Genomic DNA, 16,248 nt, shown 5'->3' with positions numbered 1-16,248 from the left:
TAATTCCTGCGTCAATTAAACAAACAAACATATTGCTCATGTCCAGTTTATTTGTCTGGCATATTTCGGCAACAATGCACTTCATTGAAGTGCTTTATATGATAAATTCAAACCATTACACTACAGTGGCAAAATAAAGGGAAGTAGTGAAAAGTTGTAATCCAAACTAAAATTAGTCAATGTTCCAGTTATTATTACTATAAAAGTTCTAAACAAATGACTTTGTAGGAAAATCAGTGTTTCAGCAGATTGCTGTTTTCTGGAAGTTTGTTCCAGATTAGAGGAGCTCTATTGGTGGAAACGTTCTGTAAATAATTCAAAATGTTCTCCAGCTGATAGAGGACTAACTTTGTAATTGTCTTTATGTGACTCTGAAGATCCAGCTCTGAGTTCACTATTACACCCAGAGTTTGGACCTGATCAGTAGTTTCTAGTTGTATGTAATAGCTGAAGATTTTCAATCACTATTGACACTTGAGGTCCAAAAATAATTACTCCGGTATTGTTTCTGTAAGTTATTCTTAAGAGAAAGAACTGTGTTTTCCCATGAGTGTTATCACAATGCTGTTCTCAGATCTGTAGTTTCCTTTATTTCTTTGTTTTTTTCTTTTAACGGTTTGATTTTACATTGTTGTTTGACCCCCATTCAATTTGGATGAATAAGTAAGTACTTATGTGAATGTCATTAAACACTGACACAGGTAATCTCAGTACAGTGGAGAGCACAAAAACTGAATGATACAAAGATGGTTGGTCATTGTTAAGAAGCTGTATAACTGCTGAACCATAGCTTTTCAATCACTTTGCTGATGAATTGAAGTCTGGTGATAGGCCTGTAATATTCCCAACAGCGATTGCTCAACAATTCAGATTGCTCTTTTTATCAGTGGTTTGATAACTGCAGTTTTTAAAGCTGGATGGAAAACATCTGATGAGTTTACAGTTTCAATTAGAGTTTAAGAGAATTTGAGTCACTTAAAACAAACACATCACTGCCAGCTAAAGTTCAAGAGCAGATGGAAAAGTCAAGAAAGTAAATTTGTCAGGTTGGAAATGGTTACAAATACATTTCTAACATGTAGTCCTCGAACAGAAATGTCCGTCTTTCTCAAAACAGCATATCTAATTCTAATTTATAATTATCGTAATATTATTTATGTGTAATAATAGTGTAAAGAACTCCTTGGAATGCCATAAATTTAATCTAATAATACAAGTATTCTGTATTGAGGTGGCCTGCATCCTTTTTGATTATGCTTACGTTTTGATTTCAATATAAATTTCTTATATTAAGCTGAACAAAACAGCTTCAGCTGTGTTTTATTTTAAATCTTAGTGGTAGTCAAAACTCGGGGAAATGTATTTTTTTTTCTGTTGTGACTCTTTGTCAGTTACTTTTTTTTTTCTTTTACTTTCACAAGAAATGAAATTTTATTTTTGAGTTGGCACCTCAGGACCCCTATTGTACAAGATTGTTGAAGGCTTTAAGATTTTTAGACTTGTGCGAGTATGTGTGTGTGTTCTTGGAATCTACCCCTCAGTCGTCTTAGGTTACCGATCCTCCTCTTCCTTGGAGGTGTCAGGGCTGATTTGCCCTAAATATAGAAGCTGCCATTTACCTTCAATCATTTTTTGTTCATAGTAAAACAAAAACCAATACATACATTGCAACATCCCTATGTAAGACGAAGAATAACACTTTGTATGAACTAGATTTTTCTTTTTATTCATTTATTTCCTGTTGTGACATTGTGCACGTCCGTATAAGAGGAGTAAAATCATTTTGGTGCACAGATTTTCTTGCATTCTGCTTGCTGTCAGCCACATGACACCCACTGGGTAGAGGTTCAGTCTCTGCCTGCAGACAATTCCTTAAAAACATTTTCAACATTGTCTTATTTTGAATGCCAGCAGGTAATTGATAGCTGAACTTAACAGAGCAAACTTAATATACAAGATATGAGATGCTGAAATATCAAATCACATGCCTTGTTATTTCATAAACCAGGTGCCATAAGCGTAAATGACACTGGTAAAACCTGTTTTTTCTGTCCTTTAAACATGTCCTCACCTTCACACCTAGACACTATTTCTGCTATCTTTACAGAAAGGATTTAAGAGGTGCTGTGATACTAACTACTGTGCAACAATTACACACACAAGCGCTGCAGTTTCTTCGGGTCACATATTCATAAGCGGGCCAGCGCGCTAAAGTCGGACGAAGAGTGTAATTGTGGTCATAGTGAAACTGTTCCCTGACATGCAGTCACACCTGGCTGGCTGACAGTGTGGTGAGAAGGAGAGGATCCCCCACAGTCCCCTGTTATTACTATGCTGAAATACTGCAGAGTTACAGTGAGGGGAGAGAACAAGGAAGGCTGTGGAGCGCATAGAAAAGAGAGCATGTTCTTTCTCCCCGCACAGTGAAATACAGCAAGAGGGCGAGACAGAGAGTAGGTTCGGCGGCCCAACAAGACATGTGTCACAGTGTGAGGAACAGTGACACGCATCTCCACAATCTCCGTATCATCAGGCTCCGCTCGAGACGTGACTGCAGGCATTTAAGCTCCGTGCTCTGTGTGTTTTACAATGCACAAATATGTGTGCCGCATCCAAAAAAGCGGTGTCAGACAGGAAGAAAATGATCCTGTAATGGTGTGGTACAGGTGCTGCAAAAACTTTAGTGCAGCTTTTTCTTCCCTTCCTTTTGGGAGAAACTTTCTATGTGTGAGTGCAGGAAAGGGAAAAAATAGGCTTCTTTTTTATGCTAATGCGGGTAGAAAAGAAAAGCAGGGAAGAAGCATATCCGACCCATGCACCGAGTTCGCAGTAAATCACATCCTGAACGTGTAGAAAAACACAAGGAAAAAGATAGCTTTGTTCTGGGGAGAAAGTGCTTACTAACATACTTTTTTTGAGATGAGCATGAGATTTGTGGGTGTAAGAGCTGTCTAAATGTGCAGAGGCTAATCGTAGATTCCCGCTCAAAAGGAGAAGGGTCTAGTGTTGCTGATTTTCTTTTTTAATAGTTTCATGAGAGAAAAATTTTAGGTGCTTGCATCCAAATGGTAGATCTCATTTAAGCCATGTCTTGAAGTTTGATGTACCACAAGTCAGTGTTTGGACTGCTCTTTTAGAAGAAAAAAAAAAAAACATTCGGCCACATCAAGCAATGTCCATAATGGACCAGAACAAGTCTGCCACCCTTTTTCTTAAATCATGCAATGCGTCAGTGCGCCCTCACAGCCTCTGCACTTTGATGATAACACAGCCGTTTAAAACACAGTCATTTTTAAGAAAATTTACATTGTGGTGGGTTTTTTCCCGATGAAACTGGAAGGCTTTTGATGAAGGATTTAGAAAACTAGTGATCATGTCTGAATGCCAAAAGGGTTGCTGGAATGTATCCAAAACGTCTAATTTAATATTTATTCTATTAGCTTCATTTTGCTCCTTTTTTACACATTTCAAAGGTTATCATAGCCTTTAAGCTTGTTTCTATTTTTTTACATTACAACCTAAGATACTGATATATTTAATTAGTATTTTGTGTGATGTATCAAAACAATTATACATCATTTCAAACTGGAAGGAAAATTGCACGTAATTTTCAGTTTTATTTTATTTTTAAAAATTTTTACAAATACGAACTTGGAAAAAGTGGGTTGCCTATGCATTTTCTCAACCTTTACTTTGATGACCCTGAATAAAACCCAGTACTAATTACATTCAAAATAGGGCTAAATAGAGGAACAGCTATTTGCAAAATTCCCTTGCAGCAATAAGGTTAGATGTTATATTCTGGTCTGGGATCTTCCTGCATGGAGCTTGCATGTTCTCCCTGTACACTGTGCATCAACCTGAACACACCATTGAACATAAATAGAAGAAGCATCCTCTTACGGGGATGTTTTTCTTCAACATCAACAGGGAAGCTGCCCAAAGTTGATGGGAAGATGGATGGTGTTAACTACAGGTCAACACTGGGAAGAGCACCTGCTAGAGGCTGTGAGTCTGAGGTGAAAATTGATCTTCAGTGATCCTAACCCTAAGAAAATGGCTAGAAGTGTAATGGTTGAGATCAGAGCATAGTTATGACTAATAATGGTCAAATCAAATCACAGATTCTTTCCAACTTACTAATATTAGCTGATTTATTTCAAGCTCTAACTGTAAGGAAAGATATTTCTTTAGTTATCTAATCAGGTCAGCATAGCAAATGCACATTTTTCAGATTTACATTTGTGCAGGTTTGCTACAACACATTATAGTAGATTGAAGTGACTTTTTTATTCATTTGAAGATGAAGCTTGAGCTGTTTCTTCTTTGCAATCCTTATTGTTAAGCCTAGATTGCTCACTTACTATCACTATTACTAATGCACAGAAACAAAAGAATAAACTGAGAGATGTACCAATCATACCAACATACTTTGCTTCATTTAATCGAAAAAAAATTATATATATATATATATATATATATATATATATATATATATATATATATATATATATATATATATATATATATATATATATATATATATACCTTTTTTTATTGTGAATGAACTGTTGATTTCTTCCTTGTAGGTGTTGAAGCAGGGATCCGCCTCAAACATACTGTCAAAAACTCACACTGAAAGGCTCTGGACCCAAATCTGGAGTAAGAAGGGAAGGTCTGTAGCATGAAGCTGAGCGACAGCAGCAAGTAAACTCTTTGACAGTGGATCAAAGATGAATGGAGAGGGGTCAGAGTTTACAGCCGGTGTGGCAGAGGAGCGCAAGGCAAGCAGGATATATATGGAATCACATGTTGGTCAGAGGGATATAGTGAGCATACAGTTGCATTCAGAAATCCACACTTATAACTGAGAGTCTTCTGATCCTGCAAGACCTCTACCTCAACTTGTCAGCGAGAGAAATTAAATTCTTTTCAATCAGAGCTACTTTCAGAATGTCAGTGCAGACTTATTCAGACCGACTTTAACTATTGCGCAAAGATTTTAATTTGAAACTCAGTAAGGAAGAATGGCAAAGAGCATTTTCATCATTGTATTCTGCTCCAGCCCACTCCCTTTTGCAAGGTAACAAATTAGACCTCCGAGATGTGATGAGGGATCTTTCATATTACAGCTAATAGTGACAAATGGGTCAGGGTGAAAGCTACAGCACATCCATAAATGTGTGGCAGTTTCATTTTGGCAAATGCCATTTGAATCCATCTGATTGACCATGATAATCACGATTATGGACTGTTTTTCCTCTTTCGGAGGTGAAAAGGTGTAAAGCTGATGATTTCAAGATCAAAAGTCCAAGAAAAGAAAATCAACTCTTCCTTTTCTTTTTGGTCACTAATTGCATCTTGTTCTGAGCCATTGCCCCTTTTTTTCCACGTGTCAAGGATGTTAGCGGAATATTTAGACTGAAACGTTGACGCAGTCAACATAAGGGGAGCTAAATATAAAATGGCTGCTGTTATGCTAATGGATGCCACTGAATAATTCAAGCGTGGATGATAATAAAAATGGAAAAACAGGGGACCTGTCGAGCTACACCGCTGCATGTGTCACGACAGGGCACTAATTTGCTGTCAAGGCTGATACCCCACTTGACTCCTACCCCCACCCACCTTTACAATTCAGCTGTGAAGATTAGTAAATATTGTGCCTGTCTCCCTGCTTCTTGTACACATTTTGGAGAAGTAGCGAGCATGTCTGGTGGGCCCTGAAAGCTTGGGGAATTGGAGTGGGAAAGCCTTGCTGCTTTGCTCTCTACTCTCTGTCATGTGCTCTCAGGAGAAGCTGAGGCAGGGTGGGGAAGAACAAGCTCACCTCCTTCCTGCACGCTGCAGGGCCTTCAGGGATGACACACTGGGTTGAAGGCCACATCAAAAGGCAAAAGAAACACTAGAGAGACAAGAGCGGGTCTTCAAATTGGGGAAGGGCTACCCCTTTTTTGTCTCGCAATTACGTTTCCCTGCTGTTGCCATCCTGTCACCTGAGCCGTTCTCTCTCAGTCAGTTCTTAACCCTGCCTCTGTTTTGTGGTGTTAAACCAGAGCATTCCTATCATGCATGCGTGTGTTACTTTCACCTTCCAGAAACTGTCACAATACACAACCATGCTTGAGACATGTCATTATTATGTAGCAAGTAAACTCTTTCACACTAGGCTAATTGAACTGTGGTAACAGCAGAAAGTCGTTCATAGTTTTGACACTGTAAATGACAAAGAAACGGGAGCACTACCATAGGTAGTGTTGTTACACACTAATCTCTCAACATTAGTGAAACATGTATGAATGGAGCATCAGGTATAGCAACAGTGTAAAGTTTACTAAAAAATAGTGATTATGTAATTAGGTGACCGTTGGGGGCACAGCAGCTCTCCCACACTTTGAAAACCACTGCTGTGTAAGATTCAGATTCATGACTGTTCATCAACACAACACAATGAAGCAAAATTGCATTTCTCTTGTGGTGAGGATTTCAATGGAAAAATATCTTTCTTCAGATAAAAGAGATCAGACAGCACCAGCAGCAGGGGAGCAGCACCTGTCACATTACTTGACGCCCAAGGAGCAGAATTGCTCAGCAACGCCTGTCCATGGGTCTCCGTTCAGTTTCCACGGTTACCAACTGCTGGTTCATGACAGGCCAAGGATAGTATGAAATCACAAGCATTATTCTGGGACCCATTTCATGCTATTCCATGCTGTTATACAAGCAGAGTGATGAGAATTTGTAGAGATTAGTGCTTTACTCAACAACAAACACAAGACAAAGGGCTGTTACTTTTTGATCCACTTACAAACAATATATATATATATATATATATATATATATATATATAAATCACTCAAATCATCTTTTTATTAAGAGAACAAACATTTGTGGGAAACTGAAGCAGTATAGTTGTTTCTTGTGGTGAGCTCTAGTTGATATTGTATTGTGCCTCCCTCAAATTATGACAACAAAAATAGATAAATTGCATATGAAAGGAAATAGTCAAATAAAACAAGAAGAAAGAAAGAAAGCTCCAAAACACCTAGAATCGAACATCACCGATGCATCTGCCCTATTGGTAGACCTATTGTTATAGCCAAATGTAGACATGGAAAATTATGAGCACAAATCCTTCATTACTAAACAAAACAAATATAATTTAACCTGTCTGAAAAATATAAAATAGCAATTAATCTGCTACAAGAAGCATGACAGAGTCCTCAAAGGATGTGAACAGCTAGTTTCTATTTCAAATTTTTAGAACTCTAAATATTACTGTAAATCATAGCACTACTGTATACAATATTTTTTTTATTTTTGCTTGTGCAGAAATCTTAGTAGCTGTAATGTATTAACAGTGATATCTACTGCCTTACCTTATGAACATGCTATACTGCGTGAGCAAAGATGTTGTTTTATACTTACCAAAATATAAACACAATGTTAAAAAGTGTATCAAGACATGACAGTGCCAGCGGGAACCATTAACTTTTCATTTGTTTCATTCTTTTGTTTTGCTGCCTTTGCACTCCCTGTGTGCTGAATCCACTGCTGCTCTCATTAGGCACATCCAACTCTTCCCCTGACTTTTTTCTGCACTGTCCCTGTCCTGGGAATGATCTCACTATTTAGTATTGTCCCCAGGTATTGCTGCTGCATTTCCTACTGCTTAATCCGGATGCACCCATAAATAGAGCCCTCACTTCCTGGCCTAACACTTCATAATTCCCAGCTTTCCACCAGACATGCAGTGGCTCTTTCTCCATCTCCAGACTCAACTGCGGAGAGCCTCCTGAGACGGATGCAAAAATGCAGGTCTAATCTTTTACGCTCGCATTCAGTTTAACAGCATTAATGCTATTTCACACAGTCATGAAGATGAATAATGTGTGCTTAGCAAAGGTTTTTGTGTTCAACAAAAATGTCTTAGAAATGCCAACATTTTTTGTCCTTGTCTTCAAACTTGATTGGCTGCTCCTGGGCTTGGAGGTGAGTCTTATTTGCTTCCCTGTGTGCCCCCTCTGACAATTTAACTATAGTCAACTCATGGAATATGGGAAAAACTCCAACATCACCTCTATTTAATAATTGTCATAACCTGCCCAATTTTTCACATGATTTAGATCTGCCCTTCTTGTTTTTTTTACTGTACAAAATTTTATTGTCTCCCTCTCTTTTTTTTTTTTACATCAAATCATTCATCGATACTGCAAGGCCATCAGTCCCTCCATTCTCAGCCTAAGTTGCTTTGACGAGACCCAAAAGACAATAAATACATTGTCAGTTATAATTAGTGATCATATTTGAATAAACAGGCATGTAGCAGTAATGTTAATAAATGTCACGCAAACATTTCGAGCATAACTAAGATGAATAACAAAAATTCCTATCCATTCAAAAAAAAAAAAACATCAGCTTTCGATTTCAGATAATTCTTAATGCCTTTTAGTACTACCTGAAACATTTCCAGCATTTTCATAAAGACTACACTCCCACAACTGTAGTACATAGAATCTCAAATATACTCGACATGTTTTAAACCAGTGTAGTCCATGTGCTCTACTAAAACATTGGGTGAAAAGTTTTTGAATGCCTTCCATAAATTAACAAAGTTAAATATTTTATATTCGTTGAAAATCTAAGTCCTGTGGTGGCCTGTGCTTGCTCCTCTGGCATAGTTTTGTCATTACTTAACATTATGCTACATCCTAGAGGCATTTTGCTAAGATAAAAAAGAAATATGCAGTGCAAGTTGAGTGTTAGTTCATAATTTAATAACCGATTCTATAATTAAAATCCACATTATTGTGCAATGGAGATGATATTAATATAAAAACATAACACCATTTGCATAAGATTGCATTTCAGATGCATGCCTCACAGAAGCAGCATTATCAAAAGCTGAGAACTCAGCCATTCATTCATCCCTCATTGTCTTCATTCTGTGTAATGAATGTAGCTGTAATCACAAAAGCTTCTTGCTAATGCTGTGACCTTTAAAAAAGTGTGAGAAACTAATATATAGGAAAAAAAAGTATACTAATTTCTCAACAATTTCTGCTTGAGAAAAATCCATACTCTATTGTCCACACATAGGCATGAAAAAAAGAAAATCAGAACCGGTTGCATCTTTCTGTGGGCGTGAAAATATGAGGTGCAATATTAAAAGAAGGAAAATCCAATGTGTGAAGCAAAGACCTGTAGACCAGATAATGTAGATGATGGTGATGCCAGTAAAATAGTTGGCATCAGATACGGGGGAGAGATTGCCCTTGAAAACTAGGTTTGTCTGATGCAACAGCAAACTCACAGTCTGTGTCAAGAGCCATTTTGAATCTGCAGCTCTGCAAATATGTTTAACAGTGACAGTCTTCATCTGTCTCCTGTTTTTGTAGTCTGACTCTTCACATTTCCAAGCAAAGTGCATCCTCCTTTGTTGTTGTTTTTTTTTTCTTCTTCTTCTTTTTTTGTCATTTAACTTCTTTTAAAAATCATGCAGGTCCCAGTCTTTTTTTCTTCTTCTTTCTTTTTCGTCAGGGGATTTGTTCCTCCGAAACAGATATTTTCTGGCACTACCCTAATGAGACCGTCTCACCGTTTCCATGGTGACAGTCGCAAAACTGTCAAGTTTCTGCTCTTTAAAAATCTTGAGAGGGATGTTCTGCAACTGTCAGAGCTACATTTTCAAACGGCACGTCATTTCCTTCTGTTAGGTTGGGGTTCTTTTTCCTGTTTTATTTTGTTTTCTTTTCCTCTTCTGTCCTGGGTTTTTTCTGGGAAGCTGCGTTTCCTTTTACAGCCATGAGATGTCACCAGTGAGCGGAGCCCCTGGAGAAGTGTGGCGGCCAACCTGTAGACGCACCTGTGTCTAATTTTCGAGAGCTGCGGAGGTGCTTCATAAGGACAGCCTAGCTGACACTCCAGTGCCTGAGTGTTTGCCTTCACTGGTAGACGTTTTTCTTAGGAAGAAGCCTTCTATGATCGCTCCCTGTGTTCTGATCGCTCCTTGTGTTCTCCCCGTCAGATTTCCTTGTGATCGCCCTGTGACTCCTGGATGTGGACAAGCGCTCCCCCCTGGATTTCCTTGTGTTCCTCACGACGCCATTGGTATTACCAATCGGTTGCCTTCCTCCGTGCACTTACCTCCCTGGTCCCTCCCCGTGGATCCTCTGTGCCTCGCCATCGGCTGAGCCTGCCAGCGTTTCATGTTCCGGGAGCTAACTGTCGAAGCCCCGCTCGGAAGTCAACTCACTCTGCTCTCCAGCTGCAAGGCTTACCTGCTCGCTCTCCGACGGTAACTCACTTCTCCAGCCGCCACCATTGACAATACTACCTCCGCATTCAAGTAAGCATCCTACGAAAGATTCTCAGAATTATTCCATTTGACCCATCCCGTGTCTCACTCCACTTTTTCTCATATACAGTCTGACGACCAGTTTCCTCCAGTCCCAGGTTCCAGAACTATTTCCCCTGACCCCTCTTCCTTTCACCAAAATAAATATTATTGTTGTTTCATATCGCTCCTCTTGGTGTGTTCTTGCATGTGGGTAACCCGGCTATCACCCATCATGACAGAACACTCAGGCCAACAACCTACCCCAGCAGACGCTATAAGAAGGGCTTTATCGGAACAACACGCTCTCATACAGTCACATGATTCAGCTTTAAGAGAGTTGAGTAACAGACAGGCCGAAACAAACCGTCGGTTAACCGAGTTGTCTAACTTTTTGCAAGGCTCCGTTCAGCAGGCACAGCCTCCAGCCCCAGCCTCACCTGCAGTTCCAGACCCGCCAATCCGTCCCACGTTTTCGGAGATTCGGCTGCCAGTTCCCGAGAGGTTCACAGGTGATGTGCACAAGTGTGGAGGATTTATCTTACAATGTTCCATCATTTTCAATTCCTGTCCTCAGAGTTTTCCACACGACAACGCTAAAATAGCATATGTGCTGTCCCTGCTGTCCGGTCGAGCTCTGGCTTGGGCCGAAGCTAAGTTTTCCTCCCCCACTGATTTTGGTTGTTCCTATCCCGATTTCATTAAAGAATTAAAACAGGTGTTTAGTCAAGAGACAGACCAGACTTCAGCTTCCCGAGAACTTTGGAACTTAAGACAGGGGCAAAGAACTGTGTCTGATTTTGCCATTGACTTTAGGATAAAGGCAGCAGCCTCAAATTGGGATGCCACGGCACTTAAAAGTGCGTACTTTCATGCATTGAGTGAACAGATTAAAGATGAGTTAGCTACTCTGGATGAACCTGCAACTCTAGAGGAGTTTATAAGTCTGACCATAAGACTGGATAATAGAATTCGGTCTCGAGCCAAAGAGAGAAATCGCCGAAATCCCTCAGCCAGAGCCCCCCTACTGGCTACCCGTCCTAGTCTTCAGGAAGTACCAGACCCCTCGGAGACCTCAGAACCTGAACCCATGCAGCTGGGTAACACTCGCCTGACACCTGAGGAGAGGCAAAAAAGACTAGTCTCTCGGTTATGCTTGTATTGTGGGGGTCCCAGCCATTTCATCGCTAACTGCCCCGTCCGTTTAAACTTGCAGGCCCGGCGGTAAGGACGAGGAGGCTGCCGGTGCAACCCACGAATAGTAAATCTCGTCTCCTTATTTCTGCTACCCTTTTCCATCGCCATCAATCTCTTCCTCTAGCTGTTTTCATTGACTCAGGTTGTGAACAGAATCTAATTGACTCCACCCTTGTTGAACAGCTAGGGATCGCTACAGAACCACTTCCGGTTCCACTTCGTGTTTCAGCCCTAAATGGGGAGGTCCTGCCCAGGATAACCCAGAGGACTACACCTGTCCGTCTTGTGATTTCTGGTAACCATTCAGAGCTAATTTCTTTTTTTGTTTTCCCCGCAGTCAGCTCCTCTGTTATCCTGGGGTTCGAGTGGCTGCTCACACATAACCCACGGATAAATTGGAGAAAGGCAACTATTGAGTCATGGTCCAGCGAGTGCCACGCAACTTGTCTCCACTCTGCTGTCCCTCCGACGTCCAGAACAGCAGAGCAGCATGAGACCGACCCCCCTGACCTTTCAATTGTTCCCCTCGAATATAAGGATCTGGCTGCAGTCTTCAGTAAGAGCAAAGCACTCACTCTACCCCCCCACCGCCCCTATGACTGTGCCATAGATCTGTTGCCCGGAGCCCCACTACCCACCAGCCGACTTTATAATATCTCCCGTCCAGAGCGTCAGACCATGGAGACATACATTAATGACTCGTTAGCAACAGGCATTATACGCACTTCTTCGTCACCCCTTGGGGCAGGGTTCTTCTTCGTGGGGAAGAAGGATGGGTCCTTGAGGCCCTGTATTGACTACAGGGGGTTGAACCAGATTACCATTAAAAATAAGTATCCTTTACCTCTTCTTTCCTCAGCCTTTGACCCCGTCCAAGAAGCCACCGTTTTCTCCAAACTCGATCTCCGCAATGCCTACCACCTCCTTCGCATTCGCGAGGGAGATGAGTGGAAGACGGCATTCAAAACACCCATGGGACACTATGAATATTTAGTCATGCCGTTTGGTTTATCTAACGCGCCTGCCTTTTTCCAAGCCCTCGTAAACGATGTCCTCAGAGATTTCATTAATGTGTTTGTCTTCGTTTATCTAGACGACATACTGATTTATTCCAAGTCCCTGGAGGAACACAAGATGCATGTCCGGAAGGTTCTCCAACGCCTTTTGGAGAACAGATTGTACGTAAAGGCAGAGAAGTGTGAGTTCCACCGATCATCCGTTACCTTCCTGGGCTACGTCCTTGAGAGCGGGCAGGTAAGACCCTCAGAGGACAAGATCAGAGCTGTGCTGGACTGGCCTAGACCCGAGACCCGTAAACAGTTGCAGCGGTTCTTGGGTTTTGCCAACTTTTACCGCCGTTTCATACGGAATTATAGCCAGACCGCTTTACCTCTAACTGCACTCACATCCACCAAGTCTAGTTTTACCTGGACCCCACAAGCAGAGGAAGCCTTCAACCGGCTCAAGAACCTGTTTGCTAACGCCCCTGTACTAGTCCAGCCCGATACCACTAAGCAGTTCATCCTCGAGGTTGATGCTTCTGACTCCGGAGTGGGGGCTGTGCTGTCTCAAGTCTCTGAAAAAGATAATAAGACCCACCCCTGTGCATTTTTCTCTCGCAGACTTTCGCCAGCAGAACGCAACTATGATGTGGGGGACAGAGAGTTACTGGCTATTAAGCTCGCTCTAGAGGAGTGGCGACACTGGCTAGAGGGAGCTGAGCATCCCATAGTAGTTTGGACTGACCATAAGAACCTGTCTCACATTCAGTCAGCTAAACGTTCCAACCCTCGACAGTCTCGCTGGTCATTATTCTTTTCTCGATTCAACCTGTCCATTTCTTATCGTCCAGGTTCTAAAAATGTCAAGCCTGACGCCCTCTCTAGACTGTATGCACCTGATGACCCTGAGAAGGAACTTGCTCCCCTGCTTCCCCCCAGCTGCACGGTGGGAGTAGTTACCTGGGAGGTGGAAGACCTCATCCGTCAAGCCCAGTTAACCGAGCCTGTCCCCGAGTCATGTCCACAGGGAAAGACGTATGTCCCGGCCTCCGCTCGATCCCGCTTCCTGCAGTGGATGCATTCCTCCAAGTTTTCCGGACATCCAGGTATCAGTCGAACTATTGGGTTGGTCAACCGAAGGTTCTGGTGGCCATCAGTTCATAAAGATGTCAAAGAGTTTGTGTTAGCATGTCCAGTCTGTTCCAGGAACAAGTCCTCCCATCAGCCACCCACAGGATTACTCCAGCCATTACCCATCCCCAAGAGACCTTGGTCTCACATCGCTATCGACTTTGTCACTGGATTGCCCCCATCAAAGGGTATGACCACCATTTTCACAATCGTTGACCGCTTCTCCAAATCTTGTCATTTTGTTCCTCTTCGCAAACTTCCCACTGCCGCTCAAACTGCCATGCTTCTCATTAAACATGTTTTTAAGTTACATGGCATCCCTCAGGAGATTCTTTCCGATCGGGGTCCTCAGTTTATCTCCCAAGTTTGGCGACAATTTTGTTCCGCCCTAGGGGCGAAGGTATCATTAACCTCTGGTTACCATCCCCAGACTAACGGCCAGACGGAGAGGTTGAATCAGGAGCTGGAGGCCATGCTGCGTTGCCTGACTGCATCTGACCCTGGAGACTGGGCTCAATATCTACCATGGGTAGAATATGCACACAACAGTCACATTTCAGCAGCCACAGGTTTTTCCCCGTTCGAGGTCTCTCTTGGCTACCAGCCCCCTCTCCTGCCATCCGACGAGAAGGACATATCTGTCACGTCAGTACAGCATCACATTCGCCGTTGTAAACGGATCTGGTCAGACACAGTCACTGCACTTAATAACACTGCCTCCCAGAACAAGAAACAGGCTGACCGGAGGAGAACCTCTGCGCCCACTTATTTGGTCGGTCAGAAGGTCTGGTTGTCTACCCGGGACATACCCCTCAAGTCCATGTCTAAGAAATTGTCTCCCAGGTTTATAGGCCCGTTTGAGATAGTGTCAGTCATCAGTCCGGCAGCTGTACGCCTTCGCCTTCCTCCCTCCCTGCGTGTTCATGCTTCTTTCCATGTCTCCCAGCTTAAACCGGTCCTGTCCAGTGATCTTTGCCCTCCGGCCGAACCCCCTCCTCCCGCCCGTCTTGTTGACGGTCATCCTGCATACTCCGTCCGCCGGATTGTGGCTTCCCGTCGGCGTGGTCGGGGTCACCAGTACCTCGTTGACTGGGAGGGCTACGGTCCTGAGGAGCGCTCTTGGGTCCCCCGCTCCTTTATCCTTGACCCCTCCCTTATTAGTGATTTTGCCGCCTCTCAGCCTTCCTCCTCTTCTCGTCCGTCAGGTGACGTCCGTTGAGGGGGGGGTACTGTTAGGTTGGGGTTCTTTTTCCTGTTTTATTTTGTTTTCTTTTCCTCTTCTGTCCTGGGTTTTTTCTGGGAAGCTGCGTTTCCTTTTACAGCCATGAGATGTCACCAGTGAGCGGAGCCCCTGGAGAAGTGTGGCGGCCAACCTGTAGACGCACCTGTGTCTAATTTTCGAGAGCTGCGGAGGTGCTTCATAAGGACAGCCTAGCTGACACTCCAGTGCCTGAGTGTTTGCCTTCACTGGTAGACGTTTTTCTTAGGAAGAAGCCTTCTATGATCGCTCCCTGTGTTCTGATCGCTCCTTGTGTTCTCCCCGTCAGATTTCCTTGTGATCGCCCTGTGACTCCTGGATGTGGACAAGCGCTCCCCCCTGGATTTCCTTGTGTTCCTCACGACGCCATTGGTATTACCAATCGGTTGCCTTCCTCCGTGCACTTACCTCCCTGGTCCCTCCCCGTGGATCCTCTGTGCCTCGCCATCGGCTGAGCCTGCCAGCGTTTCATGTTCCGGGAGCTAACTGTCGAAGCCCCGCTCGGAAGTCAACTCACTCTGCTCTCCAGCTGCAAGGCTTACCTGCTCGCTCTCCGACGGTAACTCACTTCTCCAGCCGCCACCATTGACAATACTACCTCCGCATTCAAGTAAGCATCCTACGAAAGATTCTCAGAATTATTCCATTTGACCCATCCCGTGTCTCACTCCACTTTTTCTCATATACAGTCTGACGACCAGTTTCCTCCAGTCCCAGGTTCCAGAACTATTTCCCCTGACCCCTCTTCCTTTCACCAAAATAAATATTATTGTTGTTTCATATCGCTCCTCTTGGTGTGTTCTTGCATGTGGGTAACCCGGCTATCACCCATCATGACACCTTCAAAGGTGAACTATTCAGGGTTTTTTTGGGGAGGTGGGAGGGGGTGAATTCAGCCAGTTTGTGACTGCTTTTATCAAAACACGCAACCCCACAATGTCGAAGAATGTGCCGACTGTTGAATAAATAAAGTGAAAACATAAGCGGCTGAGCCATCGTTAACTTGTTGGCTGGGTTTTTTTTGTAACGCTTTATGCAGCTTACACTGCAGATTTTGACAATAAAGCTGATCATACAGTTAAAAACAAAAACTATTAGGTTTTATGAAATGTCTTGAAAAAGTAGTTATGCCTTTTGAACTTTTACACATTTTGTCATGTTATAACCACAAAGTAAAACAATCAATTGCCTTAATATTCCATATAGTTGCAGCTGCTCTTTGAACCAGTTAGAGGTTTAGAAACATTGGCAAACAAACTAAAAACCAATGAACGCACCCAGCAGGTCACAGAAAGGATGGTTAGGTTATTTAGAAATCTACAAAT

At 42.6% G+C, this 16,248-nt stretch overlaps 2 long non-coding RNA genes across 2 annotated transcripts; both read left to right on the top strand.

Annotated features, from left to right (window-relative positions):
* The first annotated feature begins 9,756 nt into the window (after window positions 1-9,756).
* On the top strand, window positions 9,757-10,518 carry LOC111606196. The gene is made up of 3 exons (XR_002751951.1): window positions 9,757-9,950; window positions 10,028-10,348; window positions 10,428-10,518. It is a non-coding gene; the product is annotated as an uncharacterized LOC111606196 (long non-coding RNA).
* A 4,190-nt stretch (window positions 10,519-14,708) lies between these two features.
* Window positions 14,709-15,703, top strand: LOC111606251. Its single transcript, XR_002751998.1, has 3 exons — window positions 14,709-15,135; window positions 15,213-15,533; window positions 15,613-15,703. It is a non-coding gene; the product is annotated as an uncharacterized LOC111606251 (long non-coding RNA).
* The last annotated feature ends 545 nt before the right edge of the window (window positions 15,704-16,248 follow it).

Source organism: Xiphophorus maculatus, chromosome 21, assembly GCF_002775205.1.
Source record: "Xiphophorus maculatus strain JP 163 A chromosome 21, X_maculatus-5.0-male, whole genome shotgun sequence".
Lineage (NCBI taxonomy): Eukaryota > Metazoa > Chordata > Actinopteri > Cyprinodontiformes > Poeciliidae > Xiphophorus > Xiphophorus maculatus.
The sequence above is the reverse complement of the archived record's forward strand: the minus strand, read 5'-3'. Positions and strand labels throughout refer to the sequence as shown.